This window comes from Rousettus aegyptiacus, unplaced genomic scaffold (genome assembly GCF_014176215.1).
Source record: "Rousettus aegyptiacus isolate mRouAeg1 unplaced genomic scaffold, mRouAeg1.p scaffold_m13_p_3, whole genome shotgun sequence".
Lineage (NCBI taxonomy): Eukaryota > Metazoa > Chordata > Mammalia > Chiroptera > Pteropodidae > Rousettus > Rousettus aegyptiacus.
The window spans coordinates 66,934,050-66,956,914 of NW_023416306.1; the positions used below are offsets into that span (position 1 = coordinate 66,934,050).

The 22,865-nt window shown below is 35.0% G+C and overlaps 1 protein-coding gene across 20 annotated transcripts in view; it reads right to left on the bottom strand.

Moving 5' to 3' along the window:
- Nucleotides 1–22,865, bottom strand: part of LINGO2 (leucine rich repeat and Ig domain containing 2) — a 1,061,594-nt gene that overhangs the window by 83,862 nt on the left and 954,867 nt on the right. Inside the window, exon 1 of one of the 20 annotated variants that reach the window (XM_036217661.1) lies at nucleotides 14,000–19,097. The exons of 18 other annotated variants lie outside the window; for them this stretch is intronic. The gene's annotated coding sequence lies outside the window, so the exon portion shown is untranslated. Of the gene's footprint in view, nucleotides 1–13,994; nucleotides 19,098–22,865 lie in introns of those variants that run through there. One more of the 20 variants, XM_036217662.1, reaches the window with a different exon arrangement.

A 22,865-nucleotide genomic window follows, 5' to 3' on the forward strand; every position in this document is an offset into this window, starting at 1 on the left:
AGGTATTTAAAGCTGGCACTTATTTTTCAATTTCCTTCCTGCCTGGTGGAGGAAATACTTCCTCAGACACATGATAAAACTGCAGCACGAAGTAGGATAACAAGCCTCAGGCAAAGCCTATATCAGAGAACCATCGTGTTCACAGTCGGCATTGACCGTGTGTCCTCACACATCCACACACACACACATACACACACCACTCAAGAATACTGACTACCCTCTCTTTACTTCATATTGAGGAAGAATTTTCGTCTGACAAGGCTCACTCAAAAGGAATTTGTTAAGTGATACACAGTATGTAAAAGGAATGTGATTAAGGATAAGGCATTGGGGGATGGGGACCGGAACCCAAATCATGCAAATGCATGTTTGCTTAATCATATTAGAAAAAGAATAATTCCTTGCTTAAAATTCAGAAAGCATAGAGAATGCTATTCTAATTGTTACTCCACTTTAAAAAATGTTTTTTATAGAAAATGTCAAACATACAAAACAGTAAGATAATAATCCACACACCCGACCCCCCACCACACACACACACACACAAACACACACACACACACTCACTCACTCTCTCTCTCTCTCTCTCTCTCTCTCCACCCCCCTCCCCCAGTACCCATCACCCAGATTCAACAGTGATCATATTATGGCCAATTTTGTTCCAACTGCCCTCCCCACCCCACCCAATACTTCACTCTTGTATTAGATTGAAACAATTCTGACATGATTTCATCTGTAATAATTCAGCATATATCTCTAAGAACTCTTTAAAAGGCAATAATACCTATAAAATAAATAATTCCTTGTTATCATCAAATGTCCCTTTAATTACTGTTCCAATTTCCTCAATTGATTTCTTTTTTACATTGTATTAGAATTAAGATTCAACTAAGGTCATTGCATTGCAACTGGTTGTTGATATATCTTTTAGTTTTCTTTTAATATGTAAGTTTCTCTTCATTTGGTTTGAAGTAGCCTGAGAATTCTAAGCTCAAGGTCCTTGTATTAGGAGTTGTAAATCTTCCTTTAAAACAACCCAAGGCAACTTAAATATCCAAATATGGAGAAATGGTTGAATAAACAGTGGTGTATTTGATTAAATATCATGCACAATGTAGTTGAAGGAGTGCCCTAGAAAAAGTTATTTTTGAGTCTCAATATATCATTTGCAAAATAAGAATAAAAGATTAAATAGAGTCAAGAATTAAATAAAGTATATACATCTCCTATCACAGGGCTCAGTACATAACACTAGAGCACATAGGGGTGTTTTTGAGATAATTTTGACAAGTATAATACTTCAAAATTTTAAGTGGATATATTTCATTTCCTCCTCAAATCATGTTAGGTTGAAGCTGAGCAATGAGGTTGTTGCCCCAGGGAAGGATAGAATGGGTACTGCCTCAGCCACTGTGGCATCACAGATAAGCTTCAAGTCTCAAGCAGACTTTCCTAAGAATAGATACAATCTGAAAGCTAGGTTTGAGGAGTGACAGCAAGGGTTTCTGAATTTCAAAGTTCTCCTTTCTTCATACCAACTATTTTCTGTTTGGTTTGGTTTCATTTTTTGTTTGGTTTGATTTCATTCTTTTTTTAAGTGCACAGAGAACACAGGATGAACAGTATGGTATGGTGGTTCTAAACAGATAGGAAGAGACAAGAGCTATTCTACCCAAGCTGACACAGGGAAGAGTTCAAACAAGAAGAAAGCATAATTAGGGAAAGGCGGTGAAAAGCTCAAGTGTCTTGACTTCTCCTCTGAGGCAGATATTTTAAGGGCTGAGGAGACTTTTTCATAGGTTGAAGAGAAAGCTAAAAGCACAGGGCTGTTTTCTTTTCTCCATTTAGAAGAATCTCACCTTTGATTCTGGACCACATCCAAAGTAATGTAGAAAATGGTGTAAAACTGGCTGAAGATGGCAAGCTAGTTATGCGTAAAACTGTTCCCTGGATCCCTCCAAACCCTGCATGGCCATTCTGGGGCCCCAATATCCCAGTGGGATCAGGAGAGAAGACGTGGGAATTCTGAGAAAGCTAGTGAACCGGCAAGCCAGGCTTTGGAATTAAGAAAAAAACCTGCGACCTCTATCCCCATCACCATGATCTCACATAAGCCATTTACCTGCCCACTCTGTCCCACCACCCCCAATAAACTCCATCCAGATGACATCTTGAAAAAAAGCAGAGGAAGGGACAGAAATCTGAAACACTGAGCATTTATCCTCAATAAACTGATCCAAACCTGAAAGAGGGTTGAACTTTATTGGCTATTTCAGATATACACTTTTTATCTGGAAAAGGCTAAATTATCATTGTTTAGGTTTTCCAATTAATTGGAAAAGAAAGAGTAAAACTAGGATGATAACTTGAGTTTTTTCATTTACTTAACTGTCTTTTGAAAAAAATTAAACATATAATGAGGGTGATCCGTGCCTTTAGTAGTGGACACAGCTTGGAGTGTTTGTATGGGAGCTCTTCAACCATTTATTGGGATACCTGAAGATCAGCTAAAGACTGTCTCAGGGTTGACATCCTGAAGCCATCTATTGATGAAAACACTTTATAATGAGAGGTCTTATTTCAATTAACTTTCCTTAGATGCAATACACAATTGATGTAGTATTGAGTGATATAAAAGTGTACTGCATGGCAAATAGTAGGAAGAGTTAAACTTTAGAGTTGTAAGAGACATTAGGGTTATCTAGATTAGTAGTTCTCAAACTTTAGCATGTATAGGATCATCTTGATGGCTTCTTAAAATACAGTGCTGTCTCATCTCAGTTTCTGATTCAGTAGTCTGGGACAGGGGTCCATAATTGCATTTCTAACAATTGTGTTCTCTGGGTGATACATGCAGTCTTGGACATACACTTAAAAAGAAAACCACTAATCTAAATCAACTTCCTTTGCAATTTAGGAATCTCTTTTTTGCAACCTTTAGCCTCTGCTCAAATACTTCAAAGGATGACACACTCACTAAATTGCAAAGAAGCCAGTTTCACTATTGGACAGGCTAATTTTTTAAGAATTTACAAGCGCCAAATTCTGTCTTTGAAATTTTTGCTTACTATGCATCTATTCCCTCCTGCTCACAGTAGCTCCTCAGATGTTTTTTTTTTGTACCAAGCTGAAAATTCCCATCCTTCAGCCATTTATTTTATGTAATTCTTCTTTGCTGTGTTGCTGTTCCCTGATGAAACTTGCAGTTATAAAGTCCACTCCTAAAATACAGGCTGAGAACACAGCATTCTAGATGTGATCCATTGTTTATATCCCCTTCCATAAACTGACACCATATATCAATTAATGCAGAACTGAATTTCACTCTTTAAAGCAAACATATCACCTTATCGGTTGATATTGTATGAAAAATTTACTAAACTGAGCTCTTCCACACATTCTGAACAGATATTAGCTTTCCTCTTCTTATCCATTTGAAATATTGACCTTAGCACAAGAATTTTTCTTTATTCTGGCTAAACTTCATTATCTTAATAGCTCATAATTCTAGTTTAGTTAGTATAGGATGGTGGTTAAGAGCATGGCCTTTAAAGTCAGACAGTCCTGGGTGCTAATTATAGCATTTTCATTTAGCAGTCACATGACCCTGGACAAATTATATGACCAACTTCAACCTCAGTTTCCTCTAACTTAGAGGTTTTTTAAAATGAGATAATATATAAAAATTACTTAGCATAATGTCTGGTGCATATTACAAGCTTAGTAAATGTTAGCTATTATTTTATTAAGAGCAATCTAAAACTCTAAGGTTTATACTGAACAACAGCAAAAGCTTTTTATAGAAACCTATAAACCCTTATTGGAAGTTTTTTTAAAATATCAAAATAAATAGGTGCAATTTTTGCCTCAGTGAGACTAAAAATTATAAATCTGTGTGCTTACCCCAAGGAAATTTATAGGTTTAGCACAATTTCAACAGAAATGGCAACGTGATTTAGAATTAAACAAAATTTGCATGAAAAATATAAGAAGAGGTGAAACTGTAAGACAACCTGAAAAGTGAGAAAGGAAATAGTGATATCAGATATTAACCTTAAAAAAGTATGAGAACTTAAAACTGTATAGTGCTGGCTCAAATACAAAAGGCACATAAACAGTAAAGAGTGGAATAATTAGAAATAAACCCAAACCATATGTGAAAAGTTAAGTTGTTTTTTCCAAATAAAGGGGTAAAGAAGGTTTATATATTAAGTTGTACTATGACAAAGAGAACCAAAGTGTTAGAGTCATGTCTTTACACAATATATAAATCCATAAAAGAGACTCAAAGGGACATATTGTCGATGACTTAATATATAAAAATTGAAAGCCTCCATAAGTGAAAAATAATGTAAATTTATTTTTTATGTAACAAATTGAGAAAAATATTTGTGTTGAAAATGTCAGACAAATTAACATTCATAATTTATGATGAGTTCATTCAAATTCTGAAGGAAAACCCCAAAGACCTAAAAACTAAAAAGCCATGACATGAACATCTACATTACAGAGAAACAGCCATTAAGCAACACAGGAGGACAGGCTGTCCCCAATAGAACATGGAGGTACCTTTAATCACTTATTAAAGTGGCTAATAAATTTTAAAAATTATACTCACTGCTGGTGAAAGTTTAAGTAATCTGTTATTTTCACTTATTCTTAGTAATCATTTAAATTGATATACTTTTTTTTGAAAAGCAATATATTAAAAATAAAATTGTAGCCATGAGAAGAGTGATGAATATAAAATAACCTGATGAATAAAAAATAATAAAGATGTACGGAATAATTACTCTGCTCCAGTTATTTGTCTCTAAAATTTCTCCTAATGACATAATTTAACAGAAAAAAAAAATGTATGCACAGAAGAGTTATCTATGATCTCAAACGATTGAAAGCATAAATGTCCAAGATTAAAATAATAGATTGAATAAAATCAACTCAGTGAAATATTACACAATTAAAATAATATTAATGATATACATAAGTATTTAAAACACCATAATCAATGAAAATAGCAACATACATGCATTTGCAGTTTTGCATTTCATATGCACATAGGATGCATTCTATCCTGAGTGTAATGAAGTAAATATATGTGTATGTGTTTGTAAAGCAAAATGCAAAATGTATTTATAGTATTAGAGAATTATGTTAATTTTCAAATCATTGTTTATTTAAGCATATTATAAAAGTTTTATATTGTTTCCAGTATAAAGATAATTTTAAATTCTAGTTCTGTCACATAACTTAGCTGTCTCTTTTAAATAAAAATTTATGTTTGAAAATTTTATAAGCATATACAAAGTCTTAACCAAGTCAGTAATGTGCAACATGGCAGCATCAAGAGCTGTGGCCTATCATTACCCATACACTCACCCAGCCAATGCTTATTGAGTTATTGCTCTGACTCTGGTATATAAAAACACCACAGTGTGGTCTCAGTCCTGTGGTCTACTGGGGAAGACAGATATACAAAGATATAAAGTGATCATTAATAAATACAGCACTGGAGTTATGCTAGGTTATTTTAGCAGTCCCAAGAAAGTATCTAATCCAACATGAAATAATTAAAGACACTAGATCCAAGTTCTACAGTAATAAATGGTTGAGGGAAAGGTATTACATGCAGAGAGCAGGCATGAAGGTAAGAAGTAGCACAGTGAGTTGAGACAATCTTGGCAGGTAGAGAAAGGCAGTCCTGGTTCTATCACCTTTTAGCTGAGTAATTCAAATCATTTCCTCACCTATAAAATGCAAATAATTCTACCTACCTCACAAATTGACAAAAGGATTAAATGAGATTATATACATAAAAGAGGCATTGTAATGCCTGGACATGTGGCTGGCCCTCAACAAATGAAGGCTATCAATGCTCTTTCAAGAGTTTCATTATTACTGGAACAAAAAGCACATGGCAGTATGAGACAGCAGGAAGGAGACAAGCAGATCACAAAAGGCTTATTAGGCTGGGCCATATCCCATATACCATCAAGATCCCTGAAGGTTTTTAATCAGGAAAGCAACATGTCAGGTTTGTTTTTTAAATGGGTCACTCTGAAAACTGGGTCGAAGTTGGATTTGATTGGGCCAAGACTAGCAGAGCAGTGAGAAGGTCAGTTAGTAGGCTGCTCTAATAGTTTTGGAGAGGGTAATGAAGGCCTGAAATGGGAATGGAAATGAAGAAATGGTTGGAGAAGTGTTCAGCAAGTGAACAGGTAGGGCCTTGTGATTATTGAAAGGTGTGAGAAAAAGGAAGATGTCAAGCATGATTCGTTTTCTAGTATGAGTGATCGAGTGGATGGAAGTGCAGCAACTAAAATGATAAATGAAAAGAAGAAACAGCTCAGAGGGAAGACAATGAGTTATTGGGTACCCACATATGCCAGGCACTATGCTGATTCTGAGCTTACAAAGATGAATAAGACATGGCTCCTCACTATAAGGAATTCACTTGCTGGTAGGGAGACTTAAAAATAAACAGGAAGATAAAATATTTTGGTTATATAAAGTCATCTATCTGGATTCTTAAAAAAAAAAAAACATTTAATACCTAATCATGAGGAAATAATAAGACGAATCCCAATCAGGTGACATTCTGCAAGACAGTCCAACTCTCCAAAAGTATTATGTCATGAAAGACATTAATGTGTGTATATAGTAGAAAGTCCAATATTAAAGGACACTAAAGAGACATGCAGTGCATGATCACTGATTGGATACCAATACTACCATTCTGGGATAACAGTTAAAAGGACATTACTATGATAACTGGGGAAATTTGAATATGAACCATAAATAAAATAACAATATCATGTCACTGTTAAATGTCTTAGGCCTACTGATGCTATGGTGGTTATGTAGAGGAGAGTTCTAGATGTTCAGATATAGATGTTGAAATAGATAAATAGTTGGGGTGACATTCCATGATGTCTGTAAATTACTTACAAATATTTATGCTAATTAGAATATTCATATATTTCACATATATGGCTATTATGAATGTAAGTAGAGAGTACATGTGTGAACACAGAAAAATGTTCAAATTTGGCAATTTTAGATTAAAGGTATTTTATGTTCATTTTACTATTTTTTTGACTAATTACAAATTTGAAGTGTTTCAAAATAAAATGTTGGGAAAATATATGAGGTACATGTTCTGATAAAGGTAGGTTCAATATGCTTTCATACCAGTAACAAGTGTAGGTAAACTATAAGAAGGATGAAAGTTACGTTTTTAATTAACCCCTTTCTCCAAGGTTTATTCCATGTCCTCATTTTCCTACAGGTAATGATGTGTGAAAACCATCATTTCAGAAGAGTTCTGGCTGTGACAGTTAGGTGAGTCACATTTCGTTATATCATGGAAACAGACACCTTTGACGTTCTAACTCCAGTATAATCGCCAAGTGTAGACATTATTTTCTCCAATAAGAAGACTGAGCCCATAAGACAAGATACAGTTATATATACATTATTGGAACAAATTCATAAGACATGACAAATCCTTAGTCTCCTACAGAAAAGTTAATCCGTTTTCAAAGTGTTTCTCTACAGCATTCCTCATTCTTAAGTTTTGTTGACAGGGTCGACTTTTCCCATCTTTTATTAATCTGCAAACAATCTTAGCAACTTCTACTTATTGATCACCCTTATGTATCAAGTACTAAGGTTATTTTACATATATGGTATTCATTTATTCAAAATATATTTATTAAGTGAATACTATGTACCAGGCACTGTTTCTAGGCACTGGAGATCAGCAGAGAATAAAACAGATGCCAATCTTTGCCTCTTGGAGCTGATTACATTCCAATAATCTCATTCAAACTTCATCTATGATCTTATTAAGTCTTCACAATAAACCTGAAAGGAGGTTTGATAAGATTTCAAACCTTGTCTAGGGTTATAGTTGGATTCTAACCATACTCTTTTAAATTCCAAAGCACCTTTTTAATTCTATACCATTCTTCTTCTTCCCAATAACTCAGCATTACTGGAATTTGAAGAATTTGCAAGCTGATGTGGTTAAACAGGGATCTTATCAAGAATAAAGGTATACCTTTCATAGAATCCAAATTAACAACAACAACAACAACAAAAGATATGCAATCTGTCTAAGAATATGCAAGGGAATCTGGGACGTAGAGTTTCCACAGTACAATGTTGGAATTTCTTATACCTAACCATAAAAATAAGTATAGAACATTCAAAAGCACAATTGCCCTGGGCACTGTAGGCATTACCTCAAATTCCATGTGTCCTATCTTTCATTATACAGTTTGAGTTGTCTCTTGCACTGTGCTCTCAGTGCTCTTATCACTTTGATATGCTAAGGAGCTTTGAATCAGCAGTTGGTGAATTGGGCCCAGCCAGTGTTCCAGATTTAAATTTTAATTCAGTAAAGAAGCACACAGTTCTTTGTAGTGAATTGAGCAACAAAATTATGAATTCTGAAAAAGACAGCCCAAATGTATTTCTATGGTATCTTGATCTTTGACAGTTGGAAAATGCTGCAAGTTTGAGAGCTACTTAATAATGAAAACAACAATAATCCTGGAGAATGGAAATTTAAAGCACTAATACCAGCAATTAGAAGTAACGACTAGTTTATTAGGCTATCATTTGTACATTATTTTTGCTTCAACAGAAAGCAGATTGCTCACACTTCATGTACAGGAGGCAGTATTCACTGTGGGGAATTTGGGGACTTCCAAACAGCTGAAGAGCACAGCTCTGCGACTTTCGATTCTCATTAAAGAGCATCTCATTTCCCAGAGCTATGCCAGGACTGGCTCTAGCACCATCTGCCAGAGAGGCCACAAGGCAGCCCAGGCAGTCCTTGATCACTCGCAATAGCAGGTACCTAATTTTAGAGCATGAATTTCTTATGTGAGTGTGTAGCATGGGTCCTCAAGGATGGGACTGAGAAATCATAGCTCTTATCGCTAAAAAGAACCTAGGCTATTCATTTCCAAGCTTTCTGACAGGAAGGGTCTTGCAATTACAAATGATGCATTAAAGCCTAAGGAAGTCAAAGGTAAGTGGGAGAGAAGGGACGTTATTAGTTTGTGAATGCATGAAGTTTGGCATAAAAGGGTAACCTCCCAGGAAAACAATTATTTGGAAATTATATGTGGAAATTATTTGGACTGGCAAGAGCTAGATAATTGATACCATAGTTCACATAGTGTACATGCACAAATAAAAATATTTAAATATATTCAACAGATATTTACTGAGCATCTACTGTATACTTGGCACTATATAGAAAATGGGGATAAAATGGTGACTCATAAGTATGTTTCCTGTCCTCATGAAACATAATTCAGAGAGGGACTCAGAGAAATAAATAGGCAACACCATGTGATAAGCCCTAGAAAGAGGAAACATAAGGTGTAATAAGAGTCACAGGGAAGATCCCTGACTTAATGTGAGATTAGGAAAGAGTTAGTAGAGCAAATTATATTCATATTGAGTCCTGGAGAAGAGAGAAGAATGAGATGATGGGGAGGTGAAGAGAGTGGTTCGGGCAGCAACAACAAAATAGGCAAAAGGCTAGTGAGAGAAAGTGGCAACTCTGAGAAGCTGCTGGCCTTTGAGTACACCTGATTGCAGGGTGCAAGGAGAGAAGCAAAAGAGACAAACTGGAATGTTAAGGTAAAGCAAGATGACAATTGCTTGCTGAGCACACATTAATCTTGTGATCTTGTGTTTCCTAAAGAACTTTTAATTGTATACAATTTAGTAAGTGGTATTTATCTGTATTTTTATAAAAGAATAATAGTATAGAAACTGGATCTAGTAAAACTTTCAAAGAAGTTTTAATCCCAACTTCGAAGTGTCTAAACCCTTACATGATAATGCTAAACTCTGAGTTCCTTCCTGAGATATCATAATTTGCTGAGAAATAAAGATACATATACTTTTAAAAGTGTCATGATAGAGTAGGCACAAGTGAGGGAAGGCTACTCAGATGAACAAATTTCAGTCATGAGTCCACGCCCGACCACTGTAGGCACTGCCCATTTCTGCCATACTCAGTATTGCAGCTTTGTTTTATATGAGGGCATTTGCAGCCAGACTACTTGCATAAAGCCTAAGAACTCATGAAATAAGGGGACCAAGTTCCAACTTTAGTAAATTATGAAGTACTTTTGTGACTTCCACATTGAATTAGACTCTTTATTGGAATACTAGGGCTTCAATATATTTTCTCATAATTTTCCATCTGTATCATGAACTTGCATTAAAAAGGCTTGCTTTTGAGTTTTAGTTAGCTTTTCATGGAAGAAAAAAAAGAAGGATATTCTTTTTCAGGGCCTATAGCTGAAGCTTATTTTAGTTTTATTTTTGCCACTTGCAATTAAAAAAAAAAAATCCTAATCTATACAGAGAGAAGCTGAGGTACTGGCATTTCTTTTACAATGAAGTGATATCATATCTTTGATTAGCTCACTCAGTCCATTCTTTTATTATGAGAATGACAGAAATGAATATAATCTTAGATTAAAATGCTACAGAACTTTTACAAAAATATGTTCAATTTTAAGAGAATACCTTGATTTGGGTTAATCTCAGAAGTATTTTCTATAAATAACCCTATGTAAATTGACTGAAAATCACTATAAAATAAATACATGATTATATACTGTTTGTTATTCTCATTTTGAAATTGCAGCTGTTACACTTATGAATGGAATAATTGATAATCCGTTACCAAAAAATTCAAACAAACTTAAATCAATTTGTCCCTGTCGGTCCTGATAAGTTTTTGGCTGAACTAATTTTTTCTAAGGTATTCAAATTTATATGGGCTGGAATATATTCCATGCCTAACTCCTTTTGAACTAAGTATTTATTTATTTTTTAACTTTCATAATTTCTCAGAACTCTATGTTAATGTATATTATAAATCTAAAAGAGGGAAACAGTATTCAGCCATTCTTAACCATGGCACCATTTGCCACTAAGCATTTTCAGTAACAAGTGTTCTATAAGATCCACTATGGGAAATTCTATTCCTTGTTAAAATGAGCCTGGATATGGTGCTTGTCAGTTACTAATGCAAATTAAAAAGACTGTCCAAGAAGAGATCTCTTCTTTATGCATTTTATAAGGTGGGGTAATGAAAGATCAAGAATACCTGATGTAAATATCGGCTCTTCCATTTACTCATAGCTCTTTAAGTTTTTGAGCTCATAGGTTTTTGGTGAAAAGCAAATGGACTCTTTTCTGTACCGAGGTTACCTTTCTCCTACTTCTATGTGTAGCTAACTCCTTATTCTCAAAAAAATCAGCTCCATCATGCCTACTTTTCCTAGTGTCCTCTTTGCTTCCATGTAGTCTTATATCATAGCATATATCATTTTTTTATTTATTTCTGCCATTAAATTTTGAGGTACTTTAAAGCCAAAAACATGATTTAATTATTTTTATATCTCTGGAGACAAGCATAGTGCCTGACATTCAGTAAGTTCTCAATAAATGACTGTGCTGTTCGGAAAGGCATCCCTCTTAGCTGTTTATATTTGCTAATGAATAACTCCAGCTGCCAGCTGATAGTAAAAAGCTTAATTGGTCAAAATATTTGATGTTATCATCACCAAAATCTATTCCAGCAGACTCCAAACTGGGATGCTCTCACTAATGGGGGAGTGATGGGGGTGCAATGCAATCACTCTCATACCAAAAGAAAATATAATTCATGCTTATATATTTTCTAATAAAAACTTTAATTTTTTCAGCCATATAACATACTCATTGTTATTCATATGTGGTCTGAATTGCAAAAGGTACTCAAGGTATTTTTCGGTCAGAGAGGAAGTGCTATCATACATAAGTATAAAAGTGATAACCAAATTCATCTCATTTTTTAATGTACTATGGTTGCATAAGTAAATTTATTGTTTCTATTATGGAGATTAAAATAAATAAATATCACAAAGTATATGGACTTAAATCTATTCTTATAAATAGATTAGATAAAATTAGCTGATGATGGGAAAAGGCATTGCAATATTAAGACATTAAATCCAGAGCTTATTCCAACTTAAATCTACTGTTTAATAATTATATTTTTCTATGCAACAATTATACATATAACAGGTATTATAGGCCATATAATATCTATCATATATATATATGTATATACATACATATCTTAAGATCTCTCTCTCTCTCTCTCTGTCTCTCAAGCTGGGGATAAATAAGACGGCTCTGAGGTATGAAAGGTGTTGTCTTACTTTCAGAAAGCCTTTAGGACCGTTATTTTTTCTGAATTTCCACGAGTTACAGGCTTAATAGAGTCTGGATATTTAAAGATTATAGAAAAAAGTGGAGAAGAAAACCAAAGACTGGAAGAAAAGTGAGATGGAGTGGTTTCATATTTAGATCTAAAACTGGTACACTTTGCCAGATTTGCATGAAATGTCATCCTCACCAGCACTACTCTATGTTGCCACAGGATTGGTGACTGCATTCTGCTCTCTTCCTCTTTTCCAATTAGAACATTTCATTAAAGAATTAGTGTTTCCTATTTCAGAGCCATACATCTATCAATATCTATTCCATTCTGGCACTATATGCCAATAACATAGTATGTGTGTTCGTGTGCATGTATATACATAACAGACTGTATGTGTGTATACACACACACACACACACACACACATTTCTAAATGTACTTTTTGAATGACAGCTTAACTGAGATATTAATTCACATGTAATATAGCCCACTTATTTAAAATGAGCAATTTAGTAGTTTTCAGTGTATTCATAGAATTGTGCAAACATCACCCCATTTTCATCAATTTCTCAAAAAGTCCTGTACTCATTAACAATCTTTCCCTTTCCACTATTCCCACCCACGGCCATAGACAATCACCAGTTTACTTTCTGTCTCTATAGATTTGCCTATTCTAGACATTTCACATATCTAATATGTATTTCAAGACTACATTTACTCATTCTACACTGCAAAATCCTACCTGGCTTCAGAACTTTGTTCTGACACAAGGATATGACAGAATTAGTGCAAAAAGACCTCAGTATCAGACTAGTTTATGGAACAATCTAGAAGTTGCAGAATTTAGCTAGGAATAATTCATACTTTTTTGTGTATATGGAAATGGAGGAATATAGTAAAATATCCATCACTATAAATTCTTTTGTATTTAAGCTTTATACATGATTTTAAATGCCTAATACTACTGGAACACTTTTTCTGGCATTTTTTTTTTTTTTTATCCAGCCAGTCTTTCATTCACACAATATTAATTAAGCCATATAATAAATGCCAGGCACTATGCATGATTTTTACAACAATCCTATGACAGGAAGTAGATGAGTATTAATAACCCCATTTTAAAGGTAAGGAAATTGAAACTCGGCAATAAGTTGTCCCAAATCGAACTACATACATGGAAGAAATAATAGTGGAATTTAGATCCTCATGTCCATCATGTGCATTTTCTATCATATTACATTTTCTACCCTCAACCAGTTTTTCTTATATAAAGAAGCTGTCCAAGAGCTAACTCATAAAACATGATTTATACCTCTCCAAGACCATTTTCCTAAGTTATCTATGATTAAAGTTCAGATATTTCTATACACAACAGAAATGCTTTACAATGTTTGATATGGTGGGTTTCAGTACAAGGCCTCATAAAAAAGTCCCTCTTTTCTGGTTTGCTGCTTTCCCCAAAGGTCCCAAATGCAGAAGGATTTAGATACTTGAGCTCTGGAATTTACCATTCTTCTCATTCATGCCTCAATACATAATACTCTCTCTTGGTTATTAAATCCCAGTGGGCTTGTTGTAAAATAAAAAATAACACATGATGAAAAATAATGTACGATCATTTTATACAGAGCTAGGAATTCAGTAGGGGTGGGGAAGCAAAACAAGGGGAAAAGAACTGGCAGATTACAAGGTCAGCCCCCATCGGCAGCAGCAGTGGCATAAAAACATCAGAGAAATGTCTAATCACCTTACCAATCATTGTGGTCTCTTGCTGTGTTTAGCACAGTGTGTTTCAGGGTAGAATGCCGCTTTCCTAGCCTTTAAGTGCCTTCGGCTTGAAGGCACAGACATTTCCAGGAGGTGTACACATTTAACCCGGGGCAGGAATCATCTTTCGCAGTAAACAGGGCTGCCTGCGCACAGGTTGGGATTCCAGAGTCCGCTGGCACAAGTCCTCTGTGAATAGAAATGGGGCCAAGCCAGGCAGGACTGCATTGATGAATCAGCCAGGCTTGTCTTGGCACTGTAACCTAATAAACTCCAATTGTGAAAAGCACTGCTGGTGCTGAGAAACCCGAATGTTCATAGTAACAGGACTTTCTCCAATAAGGTTGGTAAGAAATTCAAGTGGTCCTGTCCGCTAGTAATATCCGGGGCACTACCTCATCCATATAATTAACCCCCAGAGAGCTAGCCAAGGAACTGTTCTGATTACAAAATAATGGGTCCATCAGGCACAATTAGTGCTCAAGTGAAACATGGCAGTTTGCATGAAAGCATCGAAGTAAACAATTCCAGGCCCTGGAAGGGGCTCACTTCCTAATTAACCCTTAGAGGGCTAATCTGTTTGCCTGAACAAAACCTACGCTCCTGCCTTTGCCGGTTGGCATATTGGGGAATGGCTTTTTGTATCAGATCTTGCTAGGCATGGTACCAGCAAGTGGAAATGACTAATTTCTGAAGACTTGACCAGAGAACATTTGGAAAACACACAGGGTTCAGTGAACATGTTAAATAATGATTTGCTAAGGCAATAAAGGATATGTTATAGAGAATGAGCCCTAGAAAGAGTCTTAGGAAAATCCTAATTTTTGGAAGCACAGCATTCCTGCCCTTGCTACTTCTGAGCAAACAAGCTTTCTCTGATAACGCCATTGAACCCAGCAGGACATGTGCTGCCTAAATTGTGGGTATAATTGCTTAAGAATGAGGTAGGGAGAGAGAAAACTGTTTTTTTTTTTTTCTTTTTTTGACTCTAAATAAAAAGAAATAAACCAACCACTGTTTCAGGATCAATTTTAATAATCACATTTTTATGCTGTATTCTAATGAGACATGTATTTATTTTTTCATTGCTGTATCTTCAGCCCCTAAAGCAATACCTGGTACAAAGCAGGTGCTTCCCCAAATACTTGAATAAATGTATTAATGACCTAAAAAGAGGCTACTGTGAATGAGAGGGTAGGGGGTAGGCAACAATTATTCAAAAGCGCATATTTAAGATTTGTGTGGTATAAAGGACAATAGTTTAATTTGATATATTGTGGTTGAGTCTTAAGTACCTTTAAATAAATAAATAAATATGCAATGTATTTTATGACTTAATATATATTCATATATTTTCAAAATACACTTCTAATAGTCTGAGATGGTAAGATTCAAGATATTGGTTACTAAATAAGGAAAACATTATTAATTCTTAGATTTTAGTTTTTCCAAGAGTAAGGGTGAGCATGTGTTGGATGCATTGTGGCATGACAGTAAAATTGGGTACCTTTGGAGCCATACACACTGATTTTGAATATAAGTTTGCCAAAATCTTTCTCTGGAATTTTAAAACTTATTTAACCTCCCTAAAGCATAGTTTGCTCACCTATAAAGTGGGGCTAATACCATACCTACTTTTATCTCCATCTAAACTGGAATTAGAGAAAAATCTCAGTAATTGTTAGTGGTGATGATGATGATATTGACAGCAATGATAAAGTTTTGATTCTGAAAATTATGGCAGCACCTCACAAATTAAATGGCAACATTAAATTATTCACAAATACAGGAAAGAACTTTGACTCAGTTGTACCTATGCATACATACATACACATACATGAAGATATGTTCTTGATATGGATTTGACAACATAGAAAAAATAAAATCTAACCAAAGAGGTTCTTTCGTGGCTCCTACTATGCCCAAAACAGTACATTAAAGAGGTTTGTCCTGTACAAGGATGCAGCAGTCCGATTTGTTCAAAGTCTAGCAAGTCTTCAGTGTTGCAGAACCAGTTCCCTGTTACCTTAATTTACCTTATCTTTAAGCAAATGAAGCCTACTAACTGGGTACCACAGGGAGAGCCTAAATTGTCTCCACGATTTTAATTGTCAGATCAGTTGACTTATATCATATTCTCAATATATTTGTGATCAGCAGGAGAGAACAAATCTTGGGAATATCAGCGGTTGGCTTACATTTCACTTGAACAAAGGAACACTGAGATCCTGGCTTTTATCTGGCTGTCTAGCATGATTATTTAAATTTATGTTCTGGAGTGACACCATGGCAATCACAGTAAGAAGCCATGATCTCATGCTTAGAGGGAAAGCTGCTCAGCTGGGCTCCTTGTGGTCCTGAAATGGTATCATGACCTCAGCCCCTCTGGGGCTTCCTAGGCAGAAACCTTTGCTGGGAGAACAGGAATGCTCCAGAGGACAAAGCCGAATCCCTTCCCACATAACGCTCAAAGTCTTGGTCTTAGTCTTCCCTTATTGAAATGCTATTAAAGGATAAGATTTAGAAGAAGTAGAATTTATTTCACTCTGGAAAAAAAAAAAATCTTATTTGTTTCCCCCAAGGCCGACTTAACAAGATCTTTAAAAAAATAGAAGGGGTCTTAAAGAAATACATCTGGTTTCTGAGTGCCAAATTTGCTCTAAATTCTTAGGAGTCAGGCTAGGCTGTCAATATAATCTGAACCGTAATGTGTTATTCATGTTTCTCTGTGGTCATCAATGTCTTTGCTTGCTATTCTTACTATTCTTCAGAAAAATGGTTCCTAATGAAGAAATTTCTTAACTTCTACCATGTGCCTAGTTACAAGCTATATTAAAAATCCTATTTTAAAATTCTCCACTTCATCACCATCCTTTGTCTAGAGATTTAAATACAATCTCTACCTCTCTATCTTGTTATTTGCTTACTAGGTAATATTTGCATATCTGAAATACAAACCTCAGACCTCTTATTTTATGCTAGCTTTCAAAGTTTCAAAATATGCAAGATCATATACCTTTTTTTTTTTGATATTTACAAGCAAAAAACATTTTGATAGTAATGGGTCATTTAAAAATCTTTGTGAAAAATTAAATATCAGCAACAAGGGCATCCTGTCAATCTGAAATTCAGGGACCCATTGTTAAATTGCACCTTGAAAATAAGTTCCCAATAAGAATATTACACATTAACCAAAACTTAAAGGTAGTAGAAAATTTAATAAAATCTCAAATATTACTTTTATTGGATTGAATGTGATAATAAGGAAGCCTAGGTCTCACTGAAAATAAAAACTACTGTATTTGAAAACAAGAGAGCATAGATCTTTGGGCTTTAATGGAAAGAGTTCCATATCTGGAGTTATTGAACACATGCTGGAACCATCAGTATGCCATATGACCTTGGACTATTCACTTTACCTCTATGGAGCAGTTTCTTCCCTGCAAAACATAGCTCACAGGATTGTGGTGTGTACTCAAAAATTAATATTCTCAAATTCCAGAATGCTAGGAATTTCTGGCTCATAAGTTAATCTTGGGGAAAAAAGTTAATTTTGAGAAGTGGAGGATGTGGCACAAACTATTAGTCTTTAATGACATGCTGCTTCTGATACCTCATATTTTACTGGCAATTAAAAATGCACAAGCCATTTATCAACATGTAAAATACTTTGATCTTTACAATTCTAGGGCACTCTAATCTTTCTTTTATAGGTAAGGCAATAGAAGATCAGAGAGTTGAAGGGACTTGTCCATAGACAACCACTGAGACCTCAGTCTCTTAATACAGTTTCATTCTTTCCATTATGTCCTGAACTTTGGAGTAAAGCTGATCTAAGAAAATACAATCAGCAAAGTTATAACACAGCACTTTTAAGAATTAATTAATTTTTGAGAATGATTGAAGTCTCTGTTCCCTCTAGAGTGTATTCATTTACCTCTTAATTGAATCCCTAAATTGTTCAAACTTCATGGAATCATTTTTTTCCCATCCATTCATTCACGAATGCATGCATATATGCTGTCTTAGCTAAGGCTGCTATAATAAAAACTCTAGACTGAGTGGCTTACACAGCAGAAATTTATCAGAGTTCTGGAAGCTGGGAAGTTTAAGATCAAGGTTCTGGCAAGGTAGATTTTATTCTGAGCCCTTTCCTCTTGGCTTGGAAATGGCCGGCATCCAGCTATGTGTTCATATGGCTTTTTGTGCCCCACAGGAAGTAGGGTGTGTACAGAAAGGAAACGCTCTCTTTCATGTCTCATCTTAAAAGGGCCTAATACCATCTGGAAGACTCCACATTTACAACCTCATCTATCCCTACTACCTCCCAGAGGCCCTATCTCCAAATATCATCACATTGGGGCTTAGGGCTTTGACATATGAATTTGGGAAGGACAAAAACATTCAGTCTATAACACATGTATTTATTTATTCAATAGTAATCATTACATGCTTAGTTGTAATCACTTTTACTCAATTTAGCAATGAACAAAATAATTCTTTTCATATAGATCATAGTTATTTGATCTTCAAAAGCAATCCTGTAATGTAAGTAAAAATCTTATTTCCATCTTACATATTAGGAAGCTGGGTCTTAGAGAGGGAAAGTCATCTTTTGAGTCTGGTTTTTAATCCAGAATTTTTGAGTGCAAATTTAATTCTCCATATGCAATGTGATAAATACAAGGCATTCCTTTATTCATTCACACAAAATATTTATAGAGAAGTTGCTATTTGCCCTCTAAAGTTTATTAGGACTACCCTGTGAATAAAACACACTGAATTAAGCTGCCCTTTAAAACTCATATTCTAGACTTTTTATGCTCCAGAAACATATAATTCAGAAGAACATACGCCAAAAAACAAACAAACAAAACAAAACAAAAACCTATAAGACAGAGAAGCAGAAGATAAGCCATCTGAGTAGCAAACACAGGAAAATGCTACAGATTTTCAAAGGACAGAGATTGTTGTTTTGGTTAAAAAAAAAAATGAAAAATGAAATCCTCAGAAAATTTTCACACTGAAGGAAAGCTTTGAGGTGAAGTTTGGAAGACAGGTGAAATGAAAATGTAAAGAGAGAGAGAGAGAGAGAGAGAGAGAGAGGAAGAGAAAAAGAAAGAAAGAAGAAGAAGAAAGAAAGAAAGAAAGAAAGAAAGAAAGAGAAAGAAAGAAAGAAAGAAAGAAAGAAGAAAGAGAAAGAAAGAAAGAAAGAAAGAAAGAAAGAAAGAAAGAAAGAAAGAAAGAAGAAAGAAAGAAAGAAAGAAAAGAAAGAAAGAAAAAGAAAGAAAGAAAGGGGAGTCCACTATACTGTCAGTTCCCTGAGGAAAGGGGTTTTGTCTCTTTTATTAACTGCCTAGGACAGTTACTGGCATATGGTTAAGTGCTCAATATTTATTACACTAGCAAAGGAAACTCCAACCTTAGAAATACTATGAATGGCATCCTGAAGAAGGAAAGATAAAACTTAAGGTGTATTTACGGCAACTATCATGGGACAAGCAGAATGGCTAATGCCTTTAACCTAAAGATCAAACAGAGAACACTTATTCAGTTCCCTTAAGAATACTATAATGTGGGTATTTGTATCTCTATTTGATAGATAAAAAAATTAAGTTGCAAAGATGTTGTGTGCCTTCCCCCAAATTAACCAATAAATGAATGATAAAAATGGGATATATATTAAACATCCAGGTCCCTCTGATTCTAAAGCTTGAGCTTTTTCTGTGCTATATTCGCTTAAGGAATAAGGATAAATGTAGATATAAATGTAGATATAGACATAAAAGTATATTTAGGAATTGTGTGTTATCCTAGAGTGCAAAAAGAGAGTTAAAGACAGATCATTAATGAAATGACTATGTGAGTCTGAACTATTTGGCTCTCCATGTATTTGTATCCTATTTCTATGCTGCAAAAATCCTCAGAAAATGTACATGTAATGGTCTGGGTGAAGTACAGATTTTATTCAAACAAGAAGTACTAATCCCATCATCATCATCCTCCTACACATAGTATTTACAAAGATCCTCCCTTCTGTCACCTGGCACAAAGCATGATTTATTCCAAATGAATAGCAGAGAATGCTGAATTCTTCAGTTTTTCTATTTGTGTGATTTCCGGGAGGAGGACTACTATAACATTTGTATTTGTTGATGTCTGCAGTTGATGTCTTACATACACTGTGGACAGAGTCTGGAAGCTCTACTTCTCTACTCTGCATTCCGAGACCCATCTTCTCTAAGAAAGCACAGCTGTAGGCACACCCTTTGACCTTTCTCTTCTGTTTCTAAGCTTTGGCCATGAAGGAGAATATTAAGTAGAGCTGGCACTCTTTTGCCTCAGAGCATTCCTCATCACTGAGTTTCAGCAGAAACAAAATCCTTCAGAATCTCAACCACACGGCTTACTTTGTAAAGTGACTGCTTGGTAAATAAATGATTCTTGACAACGCAAAGTAATGCTTCGCCTATACTATACCTATCAGGCCAAAAGGTTTAGCGCAATTTCTTAGGAGTAGAGAATCATATGAGCCTTCCCGTAGGAATTTGAAATATTCCATTTTCTTACTTGAGCTTTTAAACAATAAGCACTTGGTAAAAGATGTAGAAACTCTCCCTCCAGATTTTGTTAATTGCTAAGAAGGCAGGAACACAGCAAAAATTTTTCATTTCATCTGTAAGTTCACCAGTATAAAGTACCCTGGAGTCTTGCTGAAACATTATTGCCGAGGCGTTATTCTGTTTTTCAATATATGAGGATAGGCCATTTAAAGACCAGAAAGATCAGGATTCAAGACCCCACCAACACTCAGGGTGCCCTCTGGGGTTTCTTCCCTAGCCCATGTCTGAATTTGGTTCAGAGTTGTTCCTGCTGTCTAGTGATCGCAAAATGTTTTGGTGTAAACTTAATCTCCCTCGGTGTTTGGTTTGACTTCTTAGGTTCACATCTTTATCCTGACATCTTCACCAACTAGTCCAACTCTCCTCCTTAGTTTAAGTCAAGAGCCACTCCTTAGTTGGGCCACCTCAAACTAGTCACTTAATTTTTCCAAGTCTCAGTTTTCTTGTTTAATGAGGATGTTAAACAAGTTTTGTTGTGAAGATACCATGAGTTTATATATAAGAAAGAGCTTCATACACTATGAAGTGCCCTTTATATAGCTAAAACAAAATAAGTCTCTTTTAAGTTAGTTCTCTGCTGCCCTCTCCTGGCTCCCAGTTTCCATAAGTAGGATTAAAAGGTGGAAATTAACCCTTTAAGTCTCTGACCAATTATAGGAGAAACTTTTTTAAAAATACACTCTCATTTACATATAGAAAATACAAGCCACATAAATTGGTGAAGGGTTTCCTAAAATCTATTCACATTTGGAATCCAACTCATTTGAATTATTTTTCAACTCGGATTGCTTTATCTCTGTTTTTCTCAAATCAATCTTGTTGTCTGTGCCACCAAGAACGTTTTATTTTTTTTTTAATGAAGATTTTATTAAAAGGGTACTCTACTATTGTCTCCAGGCTTTTCTTCTAAAATTCCATTTTACTAATTTTGAAGATGGGTTTTCTTGATCGTATCAGAATTTGTCAATGGAAGCTTTTCAAACAGGACAAGTAGGAATCATTCTTTTAAGAATTATTTTCAAACTGAAACATCAAAGGAATTCTATTGTGTATCATGCCACCAGGAATAATAACTAAGTTTATTCATAATTAGGCAATAACAACTGCATCACAACTACTGGCTGGCTGAAGACAGTTGAAAAAGGTGTCATCTGTTATGAGATCTATCTTGTTTTCAGAGAAGACAAAATGCAAAAGATGTGTATCTCAGAATTAATCTTTCATCTTTTCGATTCTTTATTACCCATAATTTCTATAATGGTGATGTAAAACCATCCAATTTGGTTCATAATGAGTTTTTTAAGAATATGATGAGATTTTAGCATGCGGAGCATTCACTACCACATAATGCCAGAGTCTTTTATTGCCCTTTATTTGACCACCTGCCATATGCCAGGTACTTCGCCCAGGAACTGCAGCTAAGGCAATGAGAGACATGGCTTTCACCTTCCAGGAGACCACAGCTTGCAATGTTCACTCCTGCCTAGTGGAGAGAGCATTCAAGTTTCTGTGTACCAGATTGGCACTTAGGAACTTACGGCAGGAAATTTCTAAAAAGTCTGTTGATGTGAACATTTCAACTGACAGATGAAGAAAATGAGGCCTGGAGATATTAGTGCCTTATTCAAGGCCAGGCACAAGTACTAATAAATGATAGCTGTGTGTATTCTATGTTTTTTTTTTTTTTCTGGAATATTTCGGGAAACAATTTTAGTAAAAAAGATTAACACTTGACTTTAATAAACTTTAAAAGAAGATTGGTAATACATTCATTTTATTTTGATGGTTTTATTTTATATTAGGGTAAGTGATAAGGGAGAATAAGCAATTTAACTTTTAATTATTTTAACTTGTGGAATTTTATTTTTATTGTTTAAATTATAGGATATTTAATACTTATCAAATTATATTTATAATGTATTATGTATTAACTATATGAGAAGTACTAAAAGAACACTCACATTAAGAAACAGGGTATTTCAGGCTTCAGGTCAAGATGGCGGAGTAGGTAAACACTGTATTTACCTCCTCTCGTGACCCTATAAAATTACAACTAAACTACAGAATAACCATCTATGAGAACTGCCTGAAAACTAGCTGAACAGAAGTCTTGTAACTAAGGGCATATAGAAGAAGCTACCTCGAGACTGATAGGAGAGAAGATGTGGAAGAGGCTTGTCCCACACCTGTGTGTGGCAGTTAAAAATCAAGAGAGAGATCTCAGTTGT